Source organism: Onychomys torridus, chromosome 18 (assembly GCF_903995425.1).
Source record: "Onychomys torridus chromosome 18, mOncTor1.1, whole genome shotgun sequence".
In the NCBI taxonomy this organism is placed as follows: domain Eukaryota; kingdom Metazoa; phylum Chordata; class Mammalia; order Rodentia; family Cricetidae; genus Onychomys; species Onychomys torridus.
In genome coordinates this window covers 54,439,840-54,465,711 of record NC_050460.1, presented here as the reverse complement: position 1 = coordinate 54,465,711, position 25,872 = coordinate 54,439,840, and the positions used below count along the sequence as shown (strand labels likewise).

The window sequence follows — 25,872 nt, the reverse complement described above, 5'->3', positions numbered from 1 at the left end:
TGAACAATCACTGGTCATAATATCCCTTAATATCGACGGACCTATAAAAAGACACAGGCTAACAGAATGGATACAAAAGTAGGATCCATCATTCTGCTGCATACAAGAAACATACGTCAAATTCAAAGATAGACACTACCTAAGAATAAAATGCTGGGAAAAGACTTTCCAATCAAATAGTCTTAAGAAGCAAGCTGGTGTAGCCATCCTAATATCCAGCAAAATAGACTTCAAACTAAAATCAATCAAAAGAGATGATGAAGGACATTACATACTCATCGCAGGAAAGATCCACCAGGATGAAGTTTCAATTCTGAACATTTATGCCCCAAACACAAGGGCACCCACATATGTAAAAGAAACATTACTAAAGCTTAAATCACATACAAAACCCCACACATGAATAGTGGGAGACTTCAACACCCCACTTTAATCAAAGGACAGAACTACCAAATCAAACCTTAACAGAGAAAAAAAGGACTTAACTGAAGTTGTGACTCAAATAGACTTAATTGATATTTACAGAAGATTCCATCCTAACAAAAAAGAATATACCTTCTTCTCAGCACCCCATGGAACCTTCTCTAAAATTGACCACATACTTGGCCATAAAGCAAATCTCAACAGATACAAAACAATTGGAATAACCTACTGTGTTCTATCAGACCACCATGGTTTAAAGTTAAATTTCAACAACAACAAAAACTACAGAAATCCTACAATCTCATGGAAACTGAATGATGCTCAACTGAATCACCAATGGGTTAAGGAAGAAATAAAGAAAGAAATTAAAGACTTCCTAGAGATCAATGAAAATGAATATACCACATACCCAAACTTATGGGACACTATGAAATCAGTGCTAAGAGGGAAATTCATAGAACTAAATGGCCACATAATGAAGTTGGAGAAATCTCATACTAGTGACTTGACAGCACACTTGAAAGCTCTTGAACAGGAAGAAGCAAAGTCTCCCAGGAGGAATAGACACCAGGAAATAATCAATTTGAGAGCTGAAATATATAAAATAGAAACAAAGGGAATACAAAAATTAGTGAAACAAAGGGTTGGTTTTTTGAGAAAATCAACAAGATAGACAAGCCCTTATCCAAAATAACCAAAAGACAGAGAGAGAGCATCCAAATTAACAAAATCAGAAATTAAAAGGGAGACATAACAACTAACACTGAGGAAATCCAGAAAATCATCAGGTCATACTTCAAAAACCTCTACTCCACAAAACTGGAAAAATCTAAAAGAAATGGATAATTTTCTGGATAAGTACCACATACCTATGTTAAATCAAGACCAGATAAACTATTTAAATAGTCCAATAATCCCTAACAAAATAAAATCAGTCATTAAAAGTCTCCCAACCAAAAAAAGCCCAGGACCAGATGCTTTCAGGGCAGAATTCTACCAGATCTTCAAAGAAGACTTAATACCAATACTCTTTAAATTGTTCCACACAATAGAAACAGAAGGAACATTACCAAACTCCTTCTATGAAACTACAATTACCCTGATTCCCAAGCCAAACAAAGATGCAACAAAGAAAGGGAACTATAGACCGACCTCCCTCATGAGCATTGATGCAAAAATACTCAATAAAATACTGGTAAACAGACTCCAAGAACACATCAAAACAATTCTCCACCATGATCAAGTAGGCTTCATCCCAGGGATGCAAGGGTGGTTCAACATACGAAAATCTGTCAATGTAATACACCATAATACACAAACTCAAAGAAAAAAACACATGATCATCTCACTAGATGCTGAAAAGGCCTTTGACAAAATTCAACACCCCTTCATGATAAAGGTCCTGGAGAGATCAGGAATACAGGGAATATAACTAAACATAATAAAGGCAATTTACAGCAAGCCAACAGCCAACATCAAATTAAATGGAGAGAAAATCAAAGCAATACCACTAAATTCAGGAACAAGGCAAGGCTGTCCACTCTCCCCATACTTACTCAATATAGTACTTGAAGTTCTAGCCAGAGCAATAAGACAACATAATGAGATTAAGGAGATACAAATTGGAAAGGAAGAAGCCAAGCTTTTGCTATTTGCAGATGACATGATAGTATATATGAGTGACCCCAAAAATTCGACCAAGGAACATAGCAGAATACAAGATCAACTCAAAAAAATCAGTAGCCCTCCTATATATAATTGACAAACAGGCTGAGAAGGAAATCAGAGATACATCACCCATTACAATAGACACAAATGATATAAAATACCTTGGGGGTAACTCTAACTAAGCAAGTGAAGGACCTATATGACAAGAACTTCAAGTCCCTGAAAAAAGAAATTGAAGAAGATGTCAGAAAATAGAAAGATCTCCCATGTTCATAGATAGGCAGGATTAACATAGTAAAAATGGCAATTTTACCAAAGGCAATTTACAGATTCAGTGCAATCCCCATGAAAATACCAATACGATTCTTCACAGACCTCGAAAGAACAATACTCAACTTCCAAACTAGTGGAATACTCAACAATACTCAATAGCCAAACCAGTGGAAACACATGAACTATGAACCAATAGCTAAGGAGCACCCAACTGTATCAGGCCCTTTGGATAAGCGAGACAGTTGATTAACTTGAACGGTTTGGGAGGCCTCCAGGCAATGGGACTGGGACCTGTCCTTAGTGCATGAGCTGGCTGTTTGGAACCTGGGGACTATGCAGGGACACTTTGCTCAGCCTGGGGACTGGACCTGCTTTGATTGAATCTACCAGGCTGAGCTGAATCCCCAGGGGAGTCCTTGCCCTGGAGGAGATGGGAATGGGGGGTGGGCTGGGGGGAGGACAGGGGAATATGTGGCTGATATGTAAAATTAAATTAAATTACAAAATAAATTTTAAAAAATCATTGATAAAAATTTTTTCTTAATGGAAATTTTTTTTCCATACAATATAATTCCAATTATGGTTTCTCCTCCCCCAACTCCTCCCAGAACTTCCTCATCTCCCCACCCATTCAACTCTACATCTTCTTTCTCTTTAGAAAACAAACAAGCAGATCAAAATAGCAAACAAACCAGAATTTTAAAAATGTAACAAAGAGCACAAGAAACATAGGCAGACACACATATAAACACAAAACTCATAAAAACATAAAACCAGAAATTATAATATACACGCAAAAGGCCAGTAAGGCAAAAAAAAAAAAAAAAAAAAAAGCCCAAACAAAGCCATATGAGACAAAATGTCAAGAATTATACTATTGAGTTTGTTTTGTGTTGGACATCTATTGCTGGGGCTGGGCATGGGGCCTACCCTTAGGGTGGTTAATATACCCAGTGAGACTCCTTTAGGGAAAACTAATATTTGCTTTACAGGTAGATGTCAATTTGATATAGCTTCTTGGTTAGTAATGGAAACTTCTGTCTACTTCCTACTCTTATTACTGGGACCTCATATGGCTTGTACCTGTGGAGGACTGTGCATGCTGTCACAGGGTCTGTAACTTCATATATGCATCAGTCCCACTGTATATAGAAGACATGGTTTCCTTGGTGCTCTCTCTCCTGTCTGGCTCTTACAATCTTTCATTATTTTACAAAGGAAGGTGGGATTGTCCAGCAATAACAAAGTTAAGTTGGATACTGCATAGCAGGTTGCCTGGTTTGTAACTTAGGCAGAGAAGTAATTGGAGTATACTCTGTGGAAAGCAGAGGAAGCCCTGAACATGTGAAGCCTTGATAGAATGTGTATTATTGACAAGGACATGAAACAATCTAAGTCTTCAGACCCATGAAAATGACAAAACCTTTCCCCATACGGGTCAGGCTTGGAAGGAAAAAAGCCTGCATGATAGTTTATATGAAAATGGACCCACAACCTCACAGGGAGTGGCACTATTAAGAGATGTGGCCTTGGTAGAGTAGATGTGCCTTTGTGGGAGAACCATGTACCACTGGAGTGAACCTTGAGGTCTCTCAAGCTCATGCCAGGGCTAGTGGCATATTGTCACTTCTTGCAGTCTACTGATCCAGATGTAGAACTCCTAGCTACCTTTCTACCTCCACTTCTGCCTGCATGCCACCATGCTTCCTGCCATGATAATAATGGACTAAACCTCTGAACCTGTAGGCCATTCCCAATTAAATATTTTCTTTGTAAGAGTTGCCATGGTCATGGTATCTCTTCACAGCAATAGAAACACTAAGACAGGTGGCTTTCTCTGGTCCAAGCATGAGCATTTATGGACAATTGATCAACATGTGCAAAATTAGCATCTACATCTTCTCCCTTTAGGATATTTACAGCCTGGAATGAGACTGCTTACCTATAGATACATCCTACTGAAACTAGTTAAGTCCTCCCCCTGAGCTGTACATGTTAAACATGCTAAGGTCCCTAAATCCAGTGGTAATAGATGTAGACCCACCAGCATTCACAGCCAACAACACCAGTTTGTGTGTGTGTGTGTGTGTGTGTGTGTGTGTGTGTGTGTGTGTGTATGTATGTGTGTGTGTGTGTGTTGGTCCTTTATACCCACACTGCCCCTAGTCAGATTAAGTCACCAAGTCATGTGGATACTCAAAATATTCAACCGACAAACAATAATGAATCAAGAGTCCTTGTCCTCTATTGACAACAAAACCATGTGTTGTTATTTGGTCTTTGGTCTTTTGAGGGGCCCTCCACGCAGCTCCCAAATAAATCACATACAGAGGTTTATTTTCACTTATAAATGTCCAGTCTTGGCTTAGCTTGTTTCTAGTCAGCTTTTCTTAACTTTAAATTATCCTGTCTACATTTTGCTTCTGGGCTTTTTCCTTTTCTTACTTTTATAATCTTACTTTCATTCTTACTCTGTGGCTGGCTGTGTAGCTGTGTTTCTGGCCCCAGATGTCCTCCTCCTTCTCTGGCTACTTTTTTCTTCCTCCAAGATTTCTCCTTCTATATATTCTCTCTGCATGCTACCACCACCTACACTTTCTCCTGCCTTTCTATTGGCCATTCAGTTCTTTATTAGACCATCTGATATTTTAGACAGGCACAGTATCACATCTTCACAGAGTTAAACAAATGCAACATGAACAAAAGTAACACACCTTAAAATAATATTCCCCAACAATCATGTAAAGCTTTTTTATGGAATTTTTAAAAATTAGATATTAAACCAGCAAGGTGTTCCATAATTTTCTCTAAGCTGAAAGAATTATTTTATTGCCTCATGAATTTTAAGAGAATTTTGTGTAAATTGCTACCAGTTACTCATTGTTACTATTTACTCAGTGATGCCTATGAATGAGTCTGAGCTACATGTTTGGGATCTTATTAGTTGCCAAATCTAGAGATTGCATAAACTGCCTTGTGAGACACAGAGAAATAATCACACAGGTTTAAGGGGCTGAAAATATTGTAGCCGATGAAGAAGAATGTATTCCTGGAGCAGTGACTAAAATGAGGACTTGGAAGGGCAATCACAGAGAAGATCAATAAAGTTAAGTTGGCACATAAATATTCATAGGAGAAGCTAATAAATGAAAGGAGAACTGCCTGTGGTGTATTCTAAACAGACAGGACAATTCTGCATCCAGCAAGGGTCTTAATCTAAGAACTAGATATCAAAACAAGGTGTATTTCTAACATAGCAGAACCAGGAAGAGGAGCAATCATGAGCATGCAAGGGTAAGTACTATAGATTTGCAGAGTCCTCTAAGCACCATGTATGAGTGGACTGTAGGTGAATAGATAAATCAAAACACACTTCACAGTAACAGCTTCCAGATGTGCCAACCTAAGTGTGGAGGGGTTGGTGATGTAAAAATCCATTGCCTGACCCACAAAGTCAAAGGCTTTGCCATTTTCCCATGTTTCCCAGGGCGTTTTTACTTGTCATAGCTGTGTCCGTGTCAATGATGCATATTCACTCAGGACTTCATTCAAGGCTTCCTACACTCCCTACATAATATCGTCAGTTGGGGCTGGGGTATAGCATAGTTGGTAGAATGCTCATGTAGCATGCACAAAATCCTGGGCCCCATTCTCAGCACCACATAAACTAAACAGGGCATGGGTGTCTCAAGCCAGTAATCCTAGCAATTGCAAGTGGAAGTACAAGGATTAGGAGTCTAAGACTATGTAGCAAATTCTAGTCCAGTCTGGGATACGAAAGATTCAGAGAAGGATGGGAAATCGAGAGGGGCAGGTAGAAGGAAGATCAGGGAGGGGAAGAGAGAAGAAAGGCGAAGCATAACTGGTTGATTATTAGATGTAAAGTACATAATTCATAATGAAATTTATTAATTATAGCTATAAATGGAAGAAAAAAGATTTCAATTGTGTATTGAGGAGTAGAAATGGAAAGATTTGAACCTGGTTCTGAGCAGATAGCCAATCCTGAGAAAGTTAGTATACACCAGAACAGATGGCTTGGAATTAATGATGGCTTGGAATTAATGTGGCATGTCTTTGCCTTGACAGCAAAAGTGTCATCAGGAACTTAGGTTAAGGATATAGCTAAGAGGCCAGAGGCTGAATCCCCACTATCATAAGTGTTACCTTCATAGAGGAATGGGGACTGTTATCAGTTCTATATAACTCAGGGAAAGTATTCATGTTTTCAGAATTTATCGTAGCTGTTAGAGACACAGTTAAATTCTAGGAATGATAGTGATTATTCCAGAAATTATAAAAGGCAGTGATCCAAAGGAACTGGAGGTCTTTATTAGAAGCTGGAACATGGGGCCATGACTTATTGTTGTAGGTGGTGGAGGGAGAGTAGTGATTGGGACTATGGGACTGAACTCAGCTTGAGTCTGAAGAACAAAGGAAGAGGTGGCTCACAGGGAACTGACAGAGAAGACCTGTTTGTGTAGCCCCTCTGTGTGTGGCCTCTGTCTTTAGTGATTCGAGTCCCACCCAAGTGCAAACAAGACACTTGCTTTCTATAATTATATTTCTATAATTTCTAAATCTCAAAAGCAAAAGAAACTCAAAGAGGAAAGGACTTGTCCAGCTTAAATGTCATGAGGACAGTCCATCTCTGGGATCCCAGTAGGAACTCAAGCAGGAACCTGGAGGTGGGAACTGAAGTAGAGGCGTTGAAGGAGGATGGTTTTGTGCTTGCTTCTCAGGGTTTGATCACCCTGCTTTTTTATACAATACAGAACACCTGCCCAGGGGAGTAACTGCTCATAGCAGACTGGGCCTTCCCATATCAATCATCAGTCAAGAAAATGCACCACACACTTGCCCATAGGCCAATCTGCTGGAGGCATTTTCTCAATTAAGATTCCCAATTTTCAAATGACTCTAGTTGTGTCAACTTGACAAAAAAATTAACCAGGACAGAGGTCCAGGAATGTCTCCAGAGGAAACGAAACCAGAGTGGACTGAAGAAGAAATTCATAAAACACAGAGCCCAATGGGGGAATTGAAAGCTGAAGTCATTTGTGATTAGCTACCTAAAATTTTTTGTCTTGCAAGAAAATTGTTAAGAACCTTACAGTGTAAGATTAGATGAGAGGGCAGTGCATACAATGTCTGAGATGAATGGATCTGGGGGAAGACGAGGTATCTGTCCAAATGGCCCTTCCCAAGGATGAAGAGATAATTATTTCAAAATGGATTTGCTATTAGAAAAAAAAGTCCCCTTTTATTCTCAGAAGATACATAGAAGGGATTTGAAAATATTAAATGCCTCAAAAACAAGCCTGTGTTTGAATTTCCAGATTCTTCACTTCAAATGTAAGATAGCCCCCCCCCTCCCTGCCCCCTTGCTTTCCTCTGGGTTGTATTTTCATGCATGTTAGACCTGACATCTTTTTAATCTCATATCATAAAGACTGTGGTAGCTTGTATGATATGATGATGGACATGTGGATTGTTTCCACATTGGACTATTGCAAATATGCACTGGGCATTACATGTATTGGAATCCCCATTTTTGTTCTGTTTTGTTCATTAAATTCTTTTTAAAGAATATCTAGGAATAGGATTGATGGATCAGGGTAACTATGCCTACTCTAGGAAAAACCACACTGCTTTCTACTGTGGCTGAGTAAGTCAACAGTCTCTCTCATGGCCCTGTTCTTATCTATGCATCCTCATGAGGTGTGCTATCCCTTTGCTTATTTTTAATGTAACCACTCTATGAAGTGTGAAGTGGTTTTCTAAATGGTTTTGATTTTAATTTCATTCAGGACTGCTGATGTTCAGTAATTCTACATGATGATTGGCCATTTGAATGCCTCATTTGGAGAAATACCTAGGGCAATTCTGTACCTTTTAGAGAGCTACTTCTTTTTCTGGGTAATAATGTCCTTTGATTACAAAAATTGTAAATTAAGTACAACTTTGAAAAATATTTCTTTGAGTGCATGAGTGTGAACATATGTGTGCATGTTTCTGTGCTATTAGGTGTGTAAATGTGTGTGATTATGTATGCCCATGCATATGTAGTCCAGAGGTCTTCCTCTAGGGATCTCCATGATTTAGTTTCTTGAGGCAGGGTTCTCACTGAACCGGAAACACAAATTGGCTAGGCTACCTAGGAAGCAAACCTCTACAATCTACCTGTTGTCACCCACCTAGGTGAGACTACATTTATGTCAATGCTTTTGATTCATTCTTCTGCCTTCTTCATTTTCATCAGAGATTTTAATCTACTCACATTTAAAGCACTTATGAACCAGGAGAGACTGGATGCCATCATCATTTTTTTTTATCTGCTTTGTGGGGGTCCTAGAACAATCAATCTGATTTCCCTCATCGATGCCTTTATTGGTCTTAAGTTTCTTTTTACAGGGGTGAACTGTTCAGCCCTCCTCCCTTATTTTCTCTTAAATCTTTCACCGGGAACCATATAGATTTAATATAACATCCAAACTACATCACATTCTATACCCTTTGATTTTAGGGAACATTTCTCTTCCTCTGTGAGTACTTGATGTCAAAGCTTTCTGTTCCCCTGGTTTCAGATGAGAAATCTGAGGCTAGTGACACTGGAGTTCCCTTGTGTGTGAGGAGCCACTGTATTCTTGCTGTTTTTGGGAAGCTCAGCTATTAATACCTGTTCAGAACAGTGTGGTGCTCTGCAGCTCAGTGAATGCTGATGAGGGGATTCACACTGCTCATCAGATTTGGCAGCTAAGTGATCACTATTTATTAGATATCCCCTCACCTTGCTCCTCTCTTCTGGCAGCCTCTCCAATGGAAAGGACCCTGTGTTTCATGCTGATCCAGGAGTCTTCAAAGCTCATTTATGTCACTGTATTTTTCATCCTGCCCTGCAGACTCAGTTGTACTGGTCTCATCCTCAAATTTCTGGTTCTTCAGCCTGTTCATTCTACTATTGAAGCCATATGGATTTAAAATATTTGGCTTAACTCGTGAGTGATTTTTCTGCTTTCATTCAGCTGTACCTTTTGAGGATTGAAATCTTATTTGGTTTCAAACTTTTTGCTCATGTCACTCTTTGCCGACTCTTTACCTTATGACACTTCATATGTTTTTAATTTGATGATCACATGACATATTTACATGCACTCACATAAACTGTCATGCCATGATTGGGCTCCTAACTGACCTGCACATCTCCTGCTTAAGACAAGTCACCTCTCTTTGTCTTCCTTGATGTTGTGGAGACAATGTAGCCTCACTGTAAGGGTTCCTACTGATGAACAGGCTCCAGAAAACAGGAAATGTTATTCATGACTTTGTTGACTAACCGTGGGTCAAGAAATGGTTGACAGAGTAATCAGTGAAGTTCAGATTTGGGATCAGTCTAAAGAAAAGAAAGTGTCTGAGTATATTTTAAAAACCTGCATCCCGCCAGTTGTTGGTGGCGCACGCCTTTAATGCCAGCACTCAGGAGACAGAGCCAGGCGGATCTCTGTGAGTTCGAGGCTAGCCTGGGCTACCAAGTGAGTTCTAGGAAAGGCGCAAAGCTACACAGAGAAACCCTGTCTCGAAAAACAAACAAAAAACAACAACAAAAAAAAAAAACCCTGTATCCCCTAGTACAAAGAGAAGAATCTGACAAATAAAAGCCATTAAAATTGCATGAGAATAAGCAAAATACCATCCACAACAATCTTTTCTCATTATTTCTTGCATCAAGATACCAGATGCAATTCTCATACTGAACAGATTGCTTTTCCTTACCAATTATATATATACAATCTATTTATGCCGAAGTGTACTTGGATAATTATTTCAATACCTTTTTGTTTGAAAATAATAAACACATGAGCATCAAACAAACAAACAAAAAAAAACCTTCCTTCAAAAACAGACAGAAATGAGATGGACCCAGCACATGTAAAAGAGATGGCAGAAAACATGGGAGTCTTTTCATTTAATTTTATTTTAAATTATGGGAGCTCATATGCTCAGGCTTTGCTAAATGCCCTTTGCATGCTTCTCTCAAGCTGCTGTCTTACCGGGAGCCCTGCTCATTCCCCTCTTACATTCATCCTGCTCTAAACTCACCCTCACAGCACCTGCTGTTCGTTCTGGGCTTTTCTTGTTCCTTACTTTCTAAATGAATAAATACATATGTAATAAATGCTACATGAATATAATTTTATGGTCCACATTTTCTCTCTCCTTAGGCCCTTTGCCTTTGTGTGACTCACATAACCAGAAGCACCTCAGGACACATAAACTTTTCTTGATGACAACTTTTACTTGTTAGTTGTACATGCAATGAGCTCTCATAATTTAAAATAAAAACAAGATTTTTTAAAAAATGATGTTTTCTGCTAAACTTTTTTCTCAGAGATAATCTATGGTTAATAAACAATACAAGCTTCGGCAAGCATGGCAGTCAGCATGCTATTTTACATTAGTAAGAGATAGTTACACATCAGAAAGAGAAAAAAGGGTTGAGAACCGCCATCCACCAGACACATGTATGACTTATTTTTGAGTCTACTGGAAGATGCAGTGAGGTTGGAAGAAAATGGATTGTATGTGTGCGAACTATAGACACACCCAATGCATTAGTTAGGATTATTATAGCTGTGATGAAACACTATGACTGAAGCAACTTGGGGAGGAAAGGGTTTATTTGGTTTACACTTCCACAACACTGTTTGTCATTGCAGGAATTCAGGACAACAACTCAAAAAGGGCAAGAACCTGGAGGCAGGAGCTAATGCAGAGACCATGTATGGATGCTGCTACTGGCTTGCTCAGCCTGCATTCTTATAAAACCCAGGACCATCAGCCAAGGGATGGCACAACCCATAATGGACTGGACCCTCCCTCATCAATCACTAATTAAGAAAATGTCCTACAGGCTTACCTACAATGTGATTTTCTGGAGGCATTTTCTTAATTAAGGTTCCCTCTCCTCAGATGACTCTAGCTTGCTTCAAGTTGACACAAGACTACCCAGCAAAACTGATCTCTTGTCTACTTGACACAGCACATCATAGTTCAGTCACTTTTGCTTTCCTGTTTATCCCTGAGATTACATATTAATATAAACATCACAATATAAATCATTTTACACACTTAAAATGTCCCACATAATTTACAAATTCAAACATTTTAAAATACACTCACTTTAAAAATCCAAAGGTTGAGCTGGGTGGTGGATATAGCCAGCATGGAGACACACACCTTTTATCTCAATACCAACCATAGAAAACCTGGAGGTCTTTATAGATAGGCAGTGACGAGGAAGTCATGTGGTTGGGTTTACAACCAATGAGAAGGCAGAACAGAAAGTCAATAAAAAGACAGAACCACAGGAAGTAGGTCTCTTACTGAGGGGAAGGACAGCAGCAGCAGGAAGGGTAAGAAGGTGGTTTTAAGCTACTGCTCTGACCTCTTGGGCTTTTAACTCCACATTTGGCTCTGTGTTTCTTATTTAATAAGACTGTTCATCTACATTAGCATCTCCAAAATGCTGGGGTCTCTTGTATAACTGGGCTGCATGTTCACCAATAGCCTTTCCTAGACTCTCTTCAGGGATTCCAAGCCTGCAACACAGTGCCAAGCTAAGCTGCTTTCCAAGACCCCTTCAAGTCTTCAAAATCAATACCACCTGAGTGACTCTTACATAGTATCCAGTTCAACTGCCTGTGCAAGATACAACATTGGCCACCTCTGGATCACAGCTTCTGTGTGCTGACTCTGGAAACACTTCCCATAAGATTTCACCTCAGTGATGCTGATCTCTTCTTAATCAACACTAATTTCTTGGCTCCTGCTGACCAGCATCAATGGCCCTGGTAAAGCAAAGGTTTTACTTCAGTTATTCTGGTCTCTTATTAATCACAGCTGATTCTACAACTCCAGCTAATTTGGAAGTGCAAAGTCTCAACCCAAAACAGCAAATGTCTCTGATAGAGTCTTTAAGTGAATCTTACTTTCCTATGGAAGTTCACAAGCCAGGCCTCCAGTGTTGAAATTGTTTTCAAAATTCTTATTTCCCAAGCTCCCACAGGACAGCCCTCCAATCTTTGAAGACTCAATGATTTTTCTAGCCCAAACTTCTAAAATCTTTCCACACTCCTCTCCAAAGTCACCTGGTCCAGTCTGTCATAGCAATACTCCATGATCCCAATACTGGTTTGTCTTAGTTAGGATTACTATTGCCATAATGAAACACCATGACCAAAAGCAACTTGGAGAGGAAACGGACTCAAACAGACCAGGAATTTGGAGGCATAAGCTAGGAGAGAGACCATAAAGGGGTGCTGCTTACTGGCTTGCTCAGCCTGCTTTCTTATAGAACCCAGGACTATCAGCCCAGGGGGAGCCTTACCCACAATGGGCTGGGGCTTCCCACATCAATCACTAATTACAAAATGCCCTGTAGGCTCACCACAGCCTGATCTTTTGTTGTTGTTTTGAGATGGGGTTCTCTGTGTAGTTGTGGTGCTTGTTCTGGATCTTGCTCTGTAGACCAGGCTGGCCCCAAACTCATGAAGATCCGCCTGGCTCTGCCTCTTGAGTGCTGGGATTAAAGGTATGAACCACTACCGCCTGGCTCACAGCCTCATCTTAGGGAGGCACTTTCTCAACAGAAGTTCCTTTGTTTCAGATGACTTGGGAGTGTGTCAAGTTGACATTAAACTACCCAGCACACCCACTTTAATTGTCCCTGTCTATGATTAATGTTTAAACCATCATATGCTTGACTCTGAGAAAGAAGAATGTGATAACTCAAGCACCTATTTATAGGGTCTTTTAGTCTGCACTTTGTCAAGTCCTACCTACATTAAAGTAAAATAGGAGGCAATGTCTAGATCAATATAAACAATCTGTATTGAAATCAATCTTCCAGAATACCTAGAGATTTTCATTCTCTTCTTCCCAGGATCCTCCTGTGACCAAGGAAACATGTTTTTGGGTATGCAATGCTGGTTGGCTTTAGCCAACACTTCAAAAATTCAAAAGCATCTCTTAAGTACTACATATTCATGAGTGCAATGTTGAAGATAAAGATAAATGTAGAGGCTGTGGCTCTAATTGGGCAGTAGATTCTGCATTTGTGAGGTTACTATTTTTAATCTTTAATTTGTCCTACAGAGCTTTTCTATAGCATGTCAGGATTTTGTGAATTTGTTGAGTGTAGAGGCTATTAGAAAATAATGAAGCAGAAAGCAGACTTATTCAAGGCTACTTTGCATATTCCTTCTCCAGAGAAATTTCTTTTCATAAACATCCCATGAATCAAAATGATTCTTGCCTTACCAAGAGTGTATCCACTGTGACAAGAATTCAAGACAGTGATAGAGCAATGAATTGTGATGAGGGAGAGTGAAAATGCATTGTCCATCTAGAAGGGAAGATGAAATCTTTGAAGTCTAGTATAGCATGAATCTTAAGTGTTCTTATTAATGAAACTCAAACCCGAGGCCAGTTATTGGGGCGCTTGCTGGAAGATCAGAGACACAGAACAAGCCACAGCTATCTCTCCTCAGGTGATCCTTTTTCCTCAGGCTGGAAGCTTCTGAGTCCTCCACCACATGAATCTCAGCTGAACTGTGTTGTTCCATAGCCTGAATGCTTAACCAACCAAATGCTTAACTAAATACATGCTTTACTCCTCTAGTTCCTGGTCCTCACGCCTTATATACCTTTCTCTTTCTGCCCCCCACTCCCTGGGATTAAAGTTTGGGTTTCTGGGATTAAAGGCATGGGTCACCATGCTTAGCTGTTTCTAAAGTGGCCTTGAACTCAGAGATCTGGCTAGCTCTGCCTCCCAAGTGCTGGGATTAAAGGCGTGCACCACCACCGACCAACTTCTGTTATGGATTACTCTTCCCATTTTCTAGCCACCATTTTTGGCTTTGTTCTAGTGGCTGTCTGTTCTCTGACCCCAGGTATGTTTATTTCGGGGAACACACAATATTTCAGGGAACACAATACCCACCACAGTCTAGCATAGAAAGGGAAAGTTTATTTCAATAGCACACAGTGTCACCATCACAGTCCAAGGAATTCAGGCCTGGACACAAACTTGAATCCACATTCAGCAAAATGTAGCAGTACACTGCAGCATAGCCATATGCCCCTTCCTAGAAAACTGTGTAGCTACATTCTGTCTTCATGTAAGTCTTTGTCACAGAATATTTTTATTAATTCTTTGAAGTATTCATACACTGCATTTAATGTATATTGATCATATCTACCCCTCACACACTTCATCTAAATTCTGCCCCCAGTAATCCTCATCACACCTACCTCCTGATTTCATGTTCTCCCCTTATAATTATGTGGGGGTTTTGTTTGTTTATCTATTTATTGGTTTGAGTCCATGGGTCTAATTAATGTTGCCTTTATTTACATGGGCACGGGGTCATCCAGTGAGATAAGAACAACTTTCCAATGGCCACGCTCCTGAGGAAAATGACTTTCTCTCCTTCAGCAGCTATCAACTGCCAATAGCTCCTCACTTAGGGGTGGATACCCATCAGCCCCTCCACCCTCTATGATTGAGTTTCTTACTGGTTTGGTCTTGTTTAGCTAGTCACAACTGCTGTGAGTGCAGAAGTTCTGTTGTAAACAGAGGACAGTATTTTATAATGTCCCTCTCCACCCTCCAGTTCTCACATTCTTCCCTCTGTTTCTTCATAGATGTTCCCTGAACTTTCTGTGTGTGTGTGTGTGTGTGTGTGTGTGTGTGTGTGTGTGTGTGTGTGTGTTTGGGGGTGGTCCTCTGTAACCAACAACTCCTAGTGTTAATAAACAATAATATCAGTAACATTATATTGATAATATACAATAATAAATCCCTTTCCTATAACCAGAATTTTCTCTGGTCTCACCCATCCCCAAGGTCTCACAGCAGCTTATTAAATAATCATTCAGAACCTTAATATTAATTACCAATTGCATGGCCTATGGCAGGCTTCTTGCTAGGTATCTCTTATAACTTGACACATTTCTATTAAGCTATAAGTTGCCATGTGGCTGTGGCTTAGCAGGGATTTTATATCTTGCTTCTTCTGGTGGTGGCTGGCATCTCCCTCCCCTCTCCTTTCTCCTTTCTGTCTCTCTCTTCAATTTCCTACCCACCTCTAAGCTGCCTTGCCATAGGCCAAACAGCTTTATTTATCAACCAATCAGAGCAACATAAATTCACAGCATACAGAAAGGCATCCCACAGTACTCTCCTTGGGTTTTCATGAATATAAATAATCCATGTCATATGGAAGCTGCATGGTTCACTAACGTCAAGTAATCTGTTAAAATTCCTTTAAAGTACATTTTAATTATCTGGCAAGCTAGTGGGCTACAATAAGGCTTCTTTACCATCCTTAGGTTATGTTCATTCACTTTACCTCTCCTTTCTCTTCCCACTGTCCCCATCCCTACATAAACCTTTTGTTTCCAGTATTCTTCCTTCCTATGTTCTTCCACAGCACATACACACATTCTACTATCCTCATTTATTGCCCACCCTCACTGGATTGTAAGATCTGTGATAGCTTGTTCAGGCATACTTCATTTGGATAAACCTTCCCTTGGCCTCTCATTTTCCCATTTCTATTATTTCACTGCCGTCTTGAATTCCTCTGATCCCAGGCTTACCAGTCTCTAGTTTCATTTTACCTATATTCTACTAGTTCCACTCCCCAAATGGACCCACCACGGCCTGTTTGAAGTTTCCTTGCTTCCACATGTATTTCATGTTAAGCATACACACAAAAGGACCTGAAGAAAGGCCCCCATGTAGGCAAAAGAATATGCGGTGTTTGTTTCTTTTGAGCCTGGTAACATCATTCAATATAACTTTCCAGGTATATCCATTGTCTTGCAAATTCCATTCTTCTTTAGGTCTGTGTATATATTCCACTGTTTATATATACCACAGTTTCATTATGTGCTTACCAGCTGATGGGAATCTAGGTTGATCCATGCCTTGGCTATTGCAACTAAAACACAGCAGTGAACATGGATGTGTAGGCTTCTCTGCAGTATGATACAAAATCTCTCGGGATGTCCAGCCATAGTATGGCTGGGTCCCATGTTTGGTTTATTTCTTATTGCTTAAGAAACCTCCAAACTGATATCCAGAGTGGCTGCATCAGTTCACACTCCACCATACAGTGTATAAGGGTTTCCCTCTCCACATATCTGCACCAGCATTTGTTGTCAGGATAATGACCATTCTGACTACTCATTGCTCATGCAGACTGCACAAGGGTGCCTTAGAGCTTAATGTACTTTTTCCTTCCCAGATGCATTCTTCTTACCCTAGGGGATTCTGTACTAGATTTGCATATTTAAAACTTGGTACTCAAGAACCTGCACTGGTCGGCCTCATGACAAAGTGCGTTCCAATTCAGGTTTCCATAGCTATCTAAAGTTTGTGGACACCCAGGCATGTTATCTCATATACTGTGGGCAGTAGAAGAACAGGGTGAAAATGCAATTTATGTTACAGAGAAAGAAACTGAGTAAAGAAAAGCATGCAGTTTGCTTTCCCAAAATGAACCAAACACTCAGAAAGAACTGCTCATGCCCCTGTAATGACCTGTCAAGCATTTGAAGCAGACAATGTTTGGAACATCTATGTTACAGGAGGAATATTTTTCTTAAATGTTGAGAATAACCAATCAAGATCCATAAACTGCACTAAATTGAAATATTTACTAGGTTTTTACTAAAAGATGCCAGATACATCATTTGTCTCCAGACATCAGAAATCTTTATATCTGCAACAAAATGACAGATCTGTTTCATGGTTTGTGCCACCTCTCTCCACATAATTTTCTTAATCATTTGATTTACACATAGTGCTAATTCTATCTACTTAAAAATACCCAGAAAACTAGTGTTCAGTATTTACATTCAAGATGTTTAGGGAGAAAAGCATTTCTCAGATAACTCATACACAGAATTTTGAAACTCTGAGCATAATAGGTGAGAAGATTTTCTTCCTATTCCACTGTGAGCCTTGTTCTTTAGCACAAGCTCCTTAATGACAAACCTGATTTTAAAAATATCTAGGCACATACTGCCTGTCACACTTCAGCATGTTATATTTAAGTTTAATTTAAATAATGATACTCAAGTGATCTGACCTTAAATATGCTAACAATTGAACTTATAAAATGCAATTGAACTTGTAGAAAACACTAATCTAGAAAGAGTCATAATATCTATGCAGATTTTTGCTACCTATTATTTTTATCAAAGGAGTAAAATATGGTTTTCATGCAAGATTGAAATATCTTCCTACACTTAAAATTGGCTTTAATTTGCTAGAAGTATGGCTATGACTCACAGATAAAGTCACCAGGGATTGTGTCTATAGCAAAATGAAGCTTTCTCAAACAGTTAAGAAGGATGTGTGAGACTCCCAATGGAAATCTGAAGATATTGAATCTCTTTTCTTAAATGGAAAATTATGAGTGAAGATGTTACTCATTCCATGACAGGATTGTCACTTTGGGTCTTCCTAACCAAGATGGCACTAAGTATTTAACACATATTTGGATGAAATCAAAACTTCCTCAGCAGCAATATCACTCTGACACTCTGTTATTGAGTACACTAGATTCTCCATTATCTAAACTCTAGTGGAGACTCCTCACTGGAAAGGGAAAGTGTTAGAATCAAGACTCAAACGTCACTTGCATCCCCAGGGAAAGAAGAGACTTCCCTGCATGCGGACTAGGTAAGTCCTTGGCCAGAAAACCCATCCTTGTCTGATCTTTGAACCTTCCCTGCAGCTGTCCTCAACAGACCTCATTGCATGATGTCTATCCTGGAGGCAGCATCTTTGCTAAAGGAAGATGCAATCTCCTCAGGTTTTTCCTGGCTGTATCAATGTCAGCATCCCAGACATGGTCTGAAGAATTAAAACTCCACAAACTCTTCCAGCAGTTATCATGGTTTCTTGGACAAAACACCTTCCTGGAAGCATAGTAAATGCCTTGCTCACTTGACTTTGGCTAATTCCTTCAATTAATAACCACAGATAAATATGTTGTCTAGGTAATGTCTCTTTTCCCACCTGAAAACTCAACTTCACTAGCTCTTAAGTACATGGATATTCCCTTGAGAAATTAAAAATGACAGTTTCTGGTTGGAGAAGCATCATCCTATTTTATTGTAACTGGGACGTTCTACAAACAGCAACATCTCAGCAGGTAGCGCTATCGAAGGACTTCTCACCAATTTAATGTGTCTCATTATAGCTGTTTATAACAACTTCTCTTTGAGTTCACAGGCCACATTTCCAGAACCAAGAAAGTTCACAAATATTAGGAAGTAGGTTGAGTTTTACTGCACACTGAAGCCTGAGCATTTAACAACTATCTCCTCTATTCTCTCCACAGCAATGGGCTCCCATCTCATGTTAGTTTCTGTTTTAGGAAACACCTGGATGAAATCAATTTAATGAAAGGAAGAAAGCAATTCTGATAGACTTTTCTTTTTTTCTCTTCTAAGATTCCTACTCAATTGTCCTGGAGACTGGAGCACAAAGATCAGCATCCAAGTTCTTGGCAGAGTTAGAAACTGTACGTGTACCCAAAAGCTCACCAGCAGAGTTCACAAATGACAGCAGCTGAATTGCCTAAAGACTTAGGACTCCACAGTTTAAATTCTCTTACATGCCAAGTATCTTTCTGGGTAATCAGTTCTGTGTTTTTTACAAATGTATTTGATACAAGAAATGGTCAGTTTGCTTATTGCTTTCATTGCTTGCCTTTTAACATCTCCTGTATAGTCAAGTGCTAGCTGTGGAGAGCTGTGTGCTCACTAAAAGGTTCCTAGGTCTGACATTGCTTCTGGTCCAGAGTTCTCACTAAGTGATTTATTCCCAGCCCTTATGTTATTGATATTGTGAGTTATCTGTAACCAGGGTCTAGAGGATATTAATCAACATTTAACTCTAATACCTGAGTTTAATTCTCAGGATCCAAGTACTAGGAACTTTCTCCCAAAACATGTCCTCTAAGTCCACATGCACTCTATGGCATGTGTATTTACAATCATGTGCACACGGCCATGTGCCCACACACACATACACACACTATAATAAATAAAATAGGGCAATGGAGAGATGGCTCAGAGGTTATGAGCACTAGCTGCTCTTCCAAAGGTCCTTAGTTCAATTCTCAACAGTCACATGGTAGCTCATAACAATGTATAATGAGATGTGGTGCCATTTTCTGGCATTGAGGCCATACTATACATAATAAATAAATAAATATTTTTTAAAAAAGCAAAGACAAAAACCTCATCATACACATACACACACACACACACACACACACACACACACACACACACACACACATACCAAGACCTTTCAGAAAAAAATAATAAAGTAAAATTGCAAAAAGGATCTATGACTAGAGATTTGGGAGTTAATTGAGCAGTGAGTGCTTCTCATTGAAGCATGATTTGATACATGGGTTTGAACACACACACACACACACACACACACACACAGAGAGAGAGAGAGAGAGAGAGAACCAGAAATTTGACAGGGTTATATGCAGATGACTACCAACACAGAAGAAATAATAGAGTTAATTTCTATCAATATCCAACAAGTCCCAAGTGGTCAATATATGGATTATATAATCTTTAAAATTTGCTAATATTTTATATTCCCACTAGTCCAGTACTATCATTTTGATAATGAGAATATTACACAATATAGTTATCACTTCCAGTCATAAGTGGAGTTTAGAAGTGTGTCTCACAGTAGATTCCACTGTGGCATCTACTTTTAAAAGTTTTCTGGTGTTACTCTTTCAAAAATGCACAATTCCTGTCATATATATACATGCATATATATATATATTTTTTTTTCCCTTCGAGACAGAGTCTCACTAGGTAAGCCCTAGCTGTTCTGGCACATTCTACATAACAAGGCTGTCCTCAGACTCATAGAGACCCACCTGCCTTTGCCTCCCAGTGCTAAAAGTAAAGGTGTTCACCACCACACCCAGCTGTCTACTCTTTTATATGTCATATCTTTGGGGTTCAAACAATCAAAGTTATCTAAAAACTGTCTGATACACAGAGCTATGACTCTGTTGATAGTGACTTGTTCACTAATTATTTCATTATATATCATCAGAATATTAAGCTGTGGAGTGAAACACAAGACTAAGGTCCAAGCACATTTCATAGTTAAAGGCATCTACACAAGGAAAGATAGAATTTGCCAACATCATGTGAACTCCTCAACCTTTCACTTCAGCATAAGACTAGTGATGATGAACAGAAAAATATTGAGATCTTCATACATTTGAAATAAGGCTCCTCACTAGGAATGATAATTTTTTTATTAATGCTTTTCCTCAGGTCACTTATACATTGCTATAGGATGAGATACAGCTGACTAGACCATGGTTTCACAGATATTTATATTAATAAAGTTGCCCGCAGCAACCTTCTCCTCAGTTTGCAGTACATCTCCTGTGGGCAAGCCACGCTGTTGTCTTTTGTATATTTTATGCCACACTGGTTCTCACTGAAAGTGCCAGAGTGATGCACAATGTGCTCTGGTTGATGTCCTCCTGTCATGAGCCTCAGAACTCCAGCTGGAGTTTGAGTAGTGTTAATGTTGCTAACATCCTCAGATTACCTGGGGGTCAGCTTATGAGATGGGGCAAGATAAGGAGAAGCTTGCAGTGTCATTCATAATTCAATGCTGTTCCCTAATTGTCAGGACCTGCTAGACCCACTGTCAGAGCATCCCGTTGATTAACAATGATGGTGTTCCTCTGACTGAGAACCCCAGAGGTTGGTTGCGTTCTAGGCTCTATTCATCTCCATTCTCTAGATATCATTGCTGTGGTATTCTCTGCTCTGGATTTAAAGCTTCACTTTTAAAATAAAGAAAAACTAAAGAAGCCAGAAAGAATATGACATGAGTGTTAGCAAGTACACACACACACACACACACACACACACACACACACACACACACACCACATCACATCACATCACATCACATCACATCACATCACATGCACATACATACACACAATCCTCTAGCCCTGTACCAACACAAACAACTCATCCCTCTACACTGATACAAACATAAACTCCTCTACATATCAATACCACATAGGGGACGGACACACACACACACACACACACACACACACACACACACACACACACTGAGAGATTTGGAATTTCAGGATGAGGAAATTGTAAGTGTTGTAGTAGAAGTTAAAGCAAAGCAAATGTCTTGAGTAGAAGCCATTTGTTTTCTGACATTGAGCAGCAGAATGATCCTTCCTGGTGTGAGGCTTCAGCACTAACAGAAGAGCTCCATGAGATGCCACCACTCAAATTCCATGAATAAAAACAATTATCTAAAGAGTGAGCACCCAGTTGGGTGGTAGAGGTGCACATCTTTAATCCCAGCACTCAGGGAGGCAGAGGCAAACAGATCTCAATGAGTTTGAGGCCAGCCTGTTCTGCATAGTGAGTTTCAGGACAGCCAGAGTTACAAAGGAAAATCCTGTTTCAACAAAGAAGTGGGGACCATGGTGTGAGCATTCACCTTAGAGCCAAGGCTGGAGAGCAAGATGAACTTGACTCACACCTGCCAAATGATAGAATACTTCAGGGCTGGAATCATATGCGTGGATGTGCTCTATATTTTTGTGACTCAAGGCATGGATCTATGTGGGGAGATAAGTGATGCCATTTGTCCCCGAGATAGACTGTTCTCTCTCTCTCTCTCTCTCTCTCTCTCTCTCTCTCTCTCTCTCGTGTGTGTGTGTGTGTGTGTGTGTACATGTGTGCCATGGTGTGTCATGGGAGGTCAGAGGATAATGTGGGGGAGTTGGTTATCTCCTTCCACCATGTTTGTCCTGGGGATTGAATTTAGGTTATCAGTTTTGGTAACAAGCATCTTTACCCCTGAACTATCTCATCCACCCTCAAAACGTCAACGTCTTCATGTTAAATGCATCTGAGGATCTCTCCTAATGCTCCTCACTTCCACAGTCATCATCCTTCCTGTCTTCTGCCTTGAAAATTGATGGGACTTCTAGCTGTATAAACTATATGTATAAAACCTGGACTTCAACCTAGAGCTCCACACACATGAACTGAGTACTCTGTACAGCCTTCTCCTTATTCCACAGCTTTAATGTGTAAGCACTGAACAAAATTTTCCTCAGGAATACACTTTATCTGAACATTCTTATTAATACTCTGAAACAAAGCTTTTTCCCAGCATCAGTGTTTTTTAAGCATTAAGTCATTACCATACATTAGGAAATGTAAATCCTAGGTCTTTATTCAATAAAGCAATAATAGCAAGGGTTATAAAATCTCAGATATTTAATACACAGGCTTATGAAACCAACCCCAGAGGACCTTCACAGCATAATTACTATTAATATTTCCCAATTGGCAACATAAAGTGAACATTAACAGCATAAAAGTGGGACTGGAGAGATGGCTCAGTGGTGGAGCGCCTAATGCTCTTCTAGATGACCTGAATTTGGCTCACTAAGCCCATTCATGTTGGTGGCCCACAACTACTTGTAACTTCAGTTGCATAATATCCTACATCTCCTTCTGACCTTTGGAGGTGCCTGTCCATGTGCATGTATGCACACACATACACACAGACAAGCATGAGTGTGCACTCCCCATACATATAAATAAATCATAAAGCATAAACATTCAGCATTCATCTCAATCCCCTCTGACATGGTGTGTACACTGTGTCCCATGAATATTTTCAATCAATCACACCACACATGAAGTTCCATCTTTGGAAGATTTAGTGCAAAATAAAAAACAATTTAGGGACATGACTTCTGAACACCAAGCTTTTATTTTTAATGCCCCAAAACACATCTATTTAAATTAAAATGTTTCTTTTAATCTTTTGCAAAATAGTCTTTTGAGGATAATTATCCTAATGTCAGAAAAATCTAAGAGCTTATTTTTTTGCCTGGTAGGGGATGATTTTGTTAGTATTTTATATTCACTTGGAATTTTTTCTCCAGTTACTTACAGCAGCTAACAAAATGAGCACTGTTATTTATGGTTACAGCAAAGTACAGGGATTTATTTGTTGTGTCTCCTGGGATTTAAGGATAATCTGACTTCTGTACTTTCTAAAGGAAAAGCAACTTTGATCAGGTTGGCATATAACCAGCAGATTTGGGGTACTAGTATAATCTTTCCACACAAAAGTATTTTCCTTATTCTATTAGTTTTGTTGTTTATTGTTTGGTTTTTTTTGGGGGGGCACTACCCAGCTCCCAAATAAATCACACATGGTGGCTTATTCTCAATTATGAATGCCCGGCCCTAGCTTAGCTTATTTCTAGTCAGCTTTCCTTAACTTAAATTATCCCATCTACCTTTTGCCTCTGGGCTTTTCCCATTCTCGTACTTCTGTAAATCTTACTCTTACTTTGTGGCTTGCTGTGGAGCTGGGTGGCTGACACCTGGAGGAGTCCTCTTCCTTCTCTGGCTACTTCTTCCCTTTCTCTCCTCCCAGATTTCTCCTTCTGTATATTCTCTCTGCCTGCCAGCCCTACCTAGCCTTTCTCCTGCCTCACTGTTGGCCGTTCAGCTCTTTATTAGACCATCAGATGTTTTAGACAGGCAAAGCAACATAGCTTCACAGAGTTAAACAAAGGCAACATAAAAGTACGACACCTTAAAATAATATTCTACAACATATCAGTGTCTGAGGTGAGTCAGAAACACTAAATTGCAACAGACAATCAGACAGGGAATATTTAATGCAAGGCATTTGGCATTTATCTTTCTTGTAAAAAATTATGACTTAAGCCAGGACATGCCTTTAATCCCAGTACTCCAGAGGCAGAGCCAGGTGGATCTCTGTGAGTTCAAGGGCCAGTCTGGTCTATAGAGCAAGATCCAGGACAGGCACCAAAACTACACAGAGAAAGCCTGTCTCGAAAAACAGGAACAAACAAACAAAAAATTTTATGACTTTATTTATTTATTACATGGGGCATATACCAGACTAAGAAGGCAACTTGTGGGAGTGGATTCTTTGATTTCATCATGTGGATCCTGGGGCTCAAGTCAGAGTATCAGGCTTGGTGACCACAAACTTTATCCACTGAGCCATCTCACCAGCCCAAAAGTGATGGTTACCACTTTAAGATACCGAAGGGACTCTAATTCAGTACTGCCTCAGATTCAAGATGTGCCCAAATCCAGTTAGGAAAAAACATGCATATCTTGATGTTAGCGAGATACATCATATATTGTTACACAGCAAGAGAAAAATGGACATGCTATCTGAAAGGCTGAGGACGCAAACTCAGCGAGATGGCTATTAACGCCTGACGATTTGTCCTGGTGTTTCTCAGGATAGAAACTGACAATGATGAGAGATGAGACCTGGGGCTTTCCCTACAGCAACTGAGATGGGTGCAAAATTTCTATCAACAATGTTTCAGCTACTATCCACTCACTGGAAGGCTAAAATTTCTTCTGTCAGATCAATCCAGGATGTTGTGCTTCCTTGATCCGTTTCTCTTCTCATACTGCCCCTGGCCTGATGTTCTCATGATGTGCCTCCCACACTTTTTAATTGCTGCCTCACCCCACCACCCTTTTCATCTGTGTGAACAAATACTGGTCATGGGAAGCTTAAGGACTCCCTTCTAAAGGCTCATGGCTTAAGAGGAGTCTGTGCACCCATGCATTGTTTGGAGCCTGAGGTGAAGCAGAACATTATGGCAGTGGGGACACATGACAAACAGGTGGTAGAGAAACACTCAAGAAAGAGCCACAGAAAGATTCCACCGCCTAGACACCCCCAGACGCCCACCTATTTCCTCCAGCTAGGTCCCAGCTACCAATGTATCCACTACTTCTGCAAACAATTTCCCACCTCCACAAATAGGACCCCCACTTCTGCAAATAATAGCACCCTCACTTCTAATTCCCAACATACCTCCCCACTAGGGTGCAAGTTTTTAACACAGAAGGCTTCAGGGGGCTGCAAGAAGTTGCAGGGGGTTGCAGGAAGCTGCAGAGGGTTGCAGGAAGTTGCAGACAGCTTTGGATGGCTGCAGGAAGCTGCAGGAGGCTGCAGGAGGCTCTCCATTTCAAATGACAGCACTTCACACTGTCAAAGAACTGACAGTTTTGTATCCTCAGTCCCCTTTTACAGTACCTCGCTATGACTTCACTTCAGGGACATTGTCCAGCTGCACTCTTTTCTTCATGTGTCCAGTTAGTTTTGCTTTGTGTCCGTCTTCAACTGTTCTTTCCCAAGCTTCGTTTTAATAAAATAAACTGCTGGTGATGTTCTTGGTCCTGCATTAATATTTTTCGAGAACATATTAATGGAAAGCTATGTGATTTTTGTCACTACCTGTAGGTATATACAAACACAAAAATATCCATCAACAAGGGCTCAGAGACTGGTGCACAATGCTTCAG

The 25,872-nt window shown here is 39.9% G+C and overlaps 1 pseudogene; it reads right to left on the bottom strand.

The window, feature by feature from the left end:
- Positions 1-25,534, bottom strand: part of LOC118569419 — a 41,905-nt pseudogene extending 16,371 nt beyond the window's left edge.
- Between the last annotated feature and the right edge of the window lie 338 nt (positions 25,535-25,872).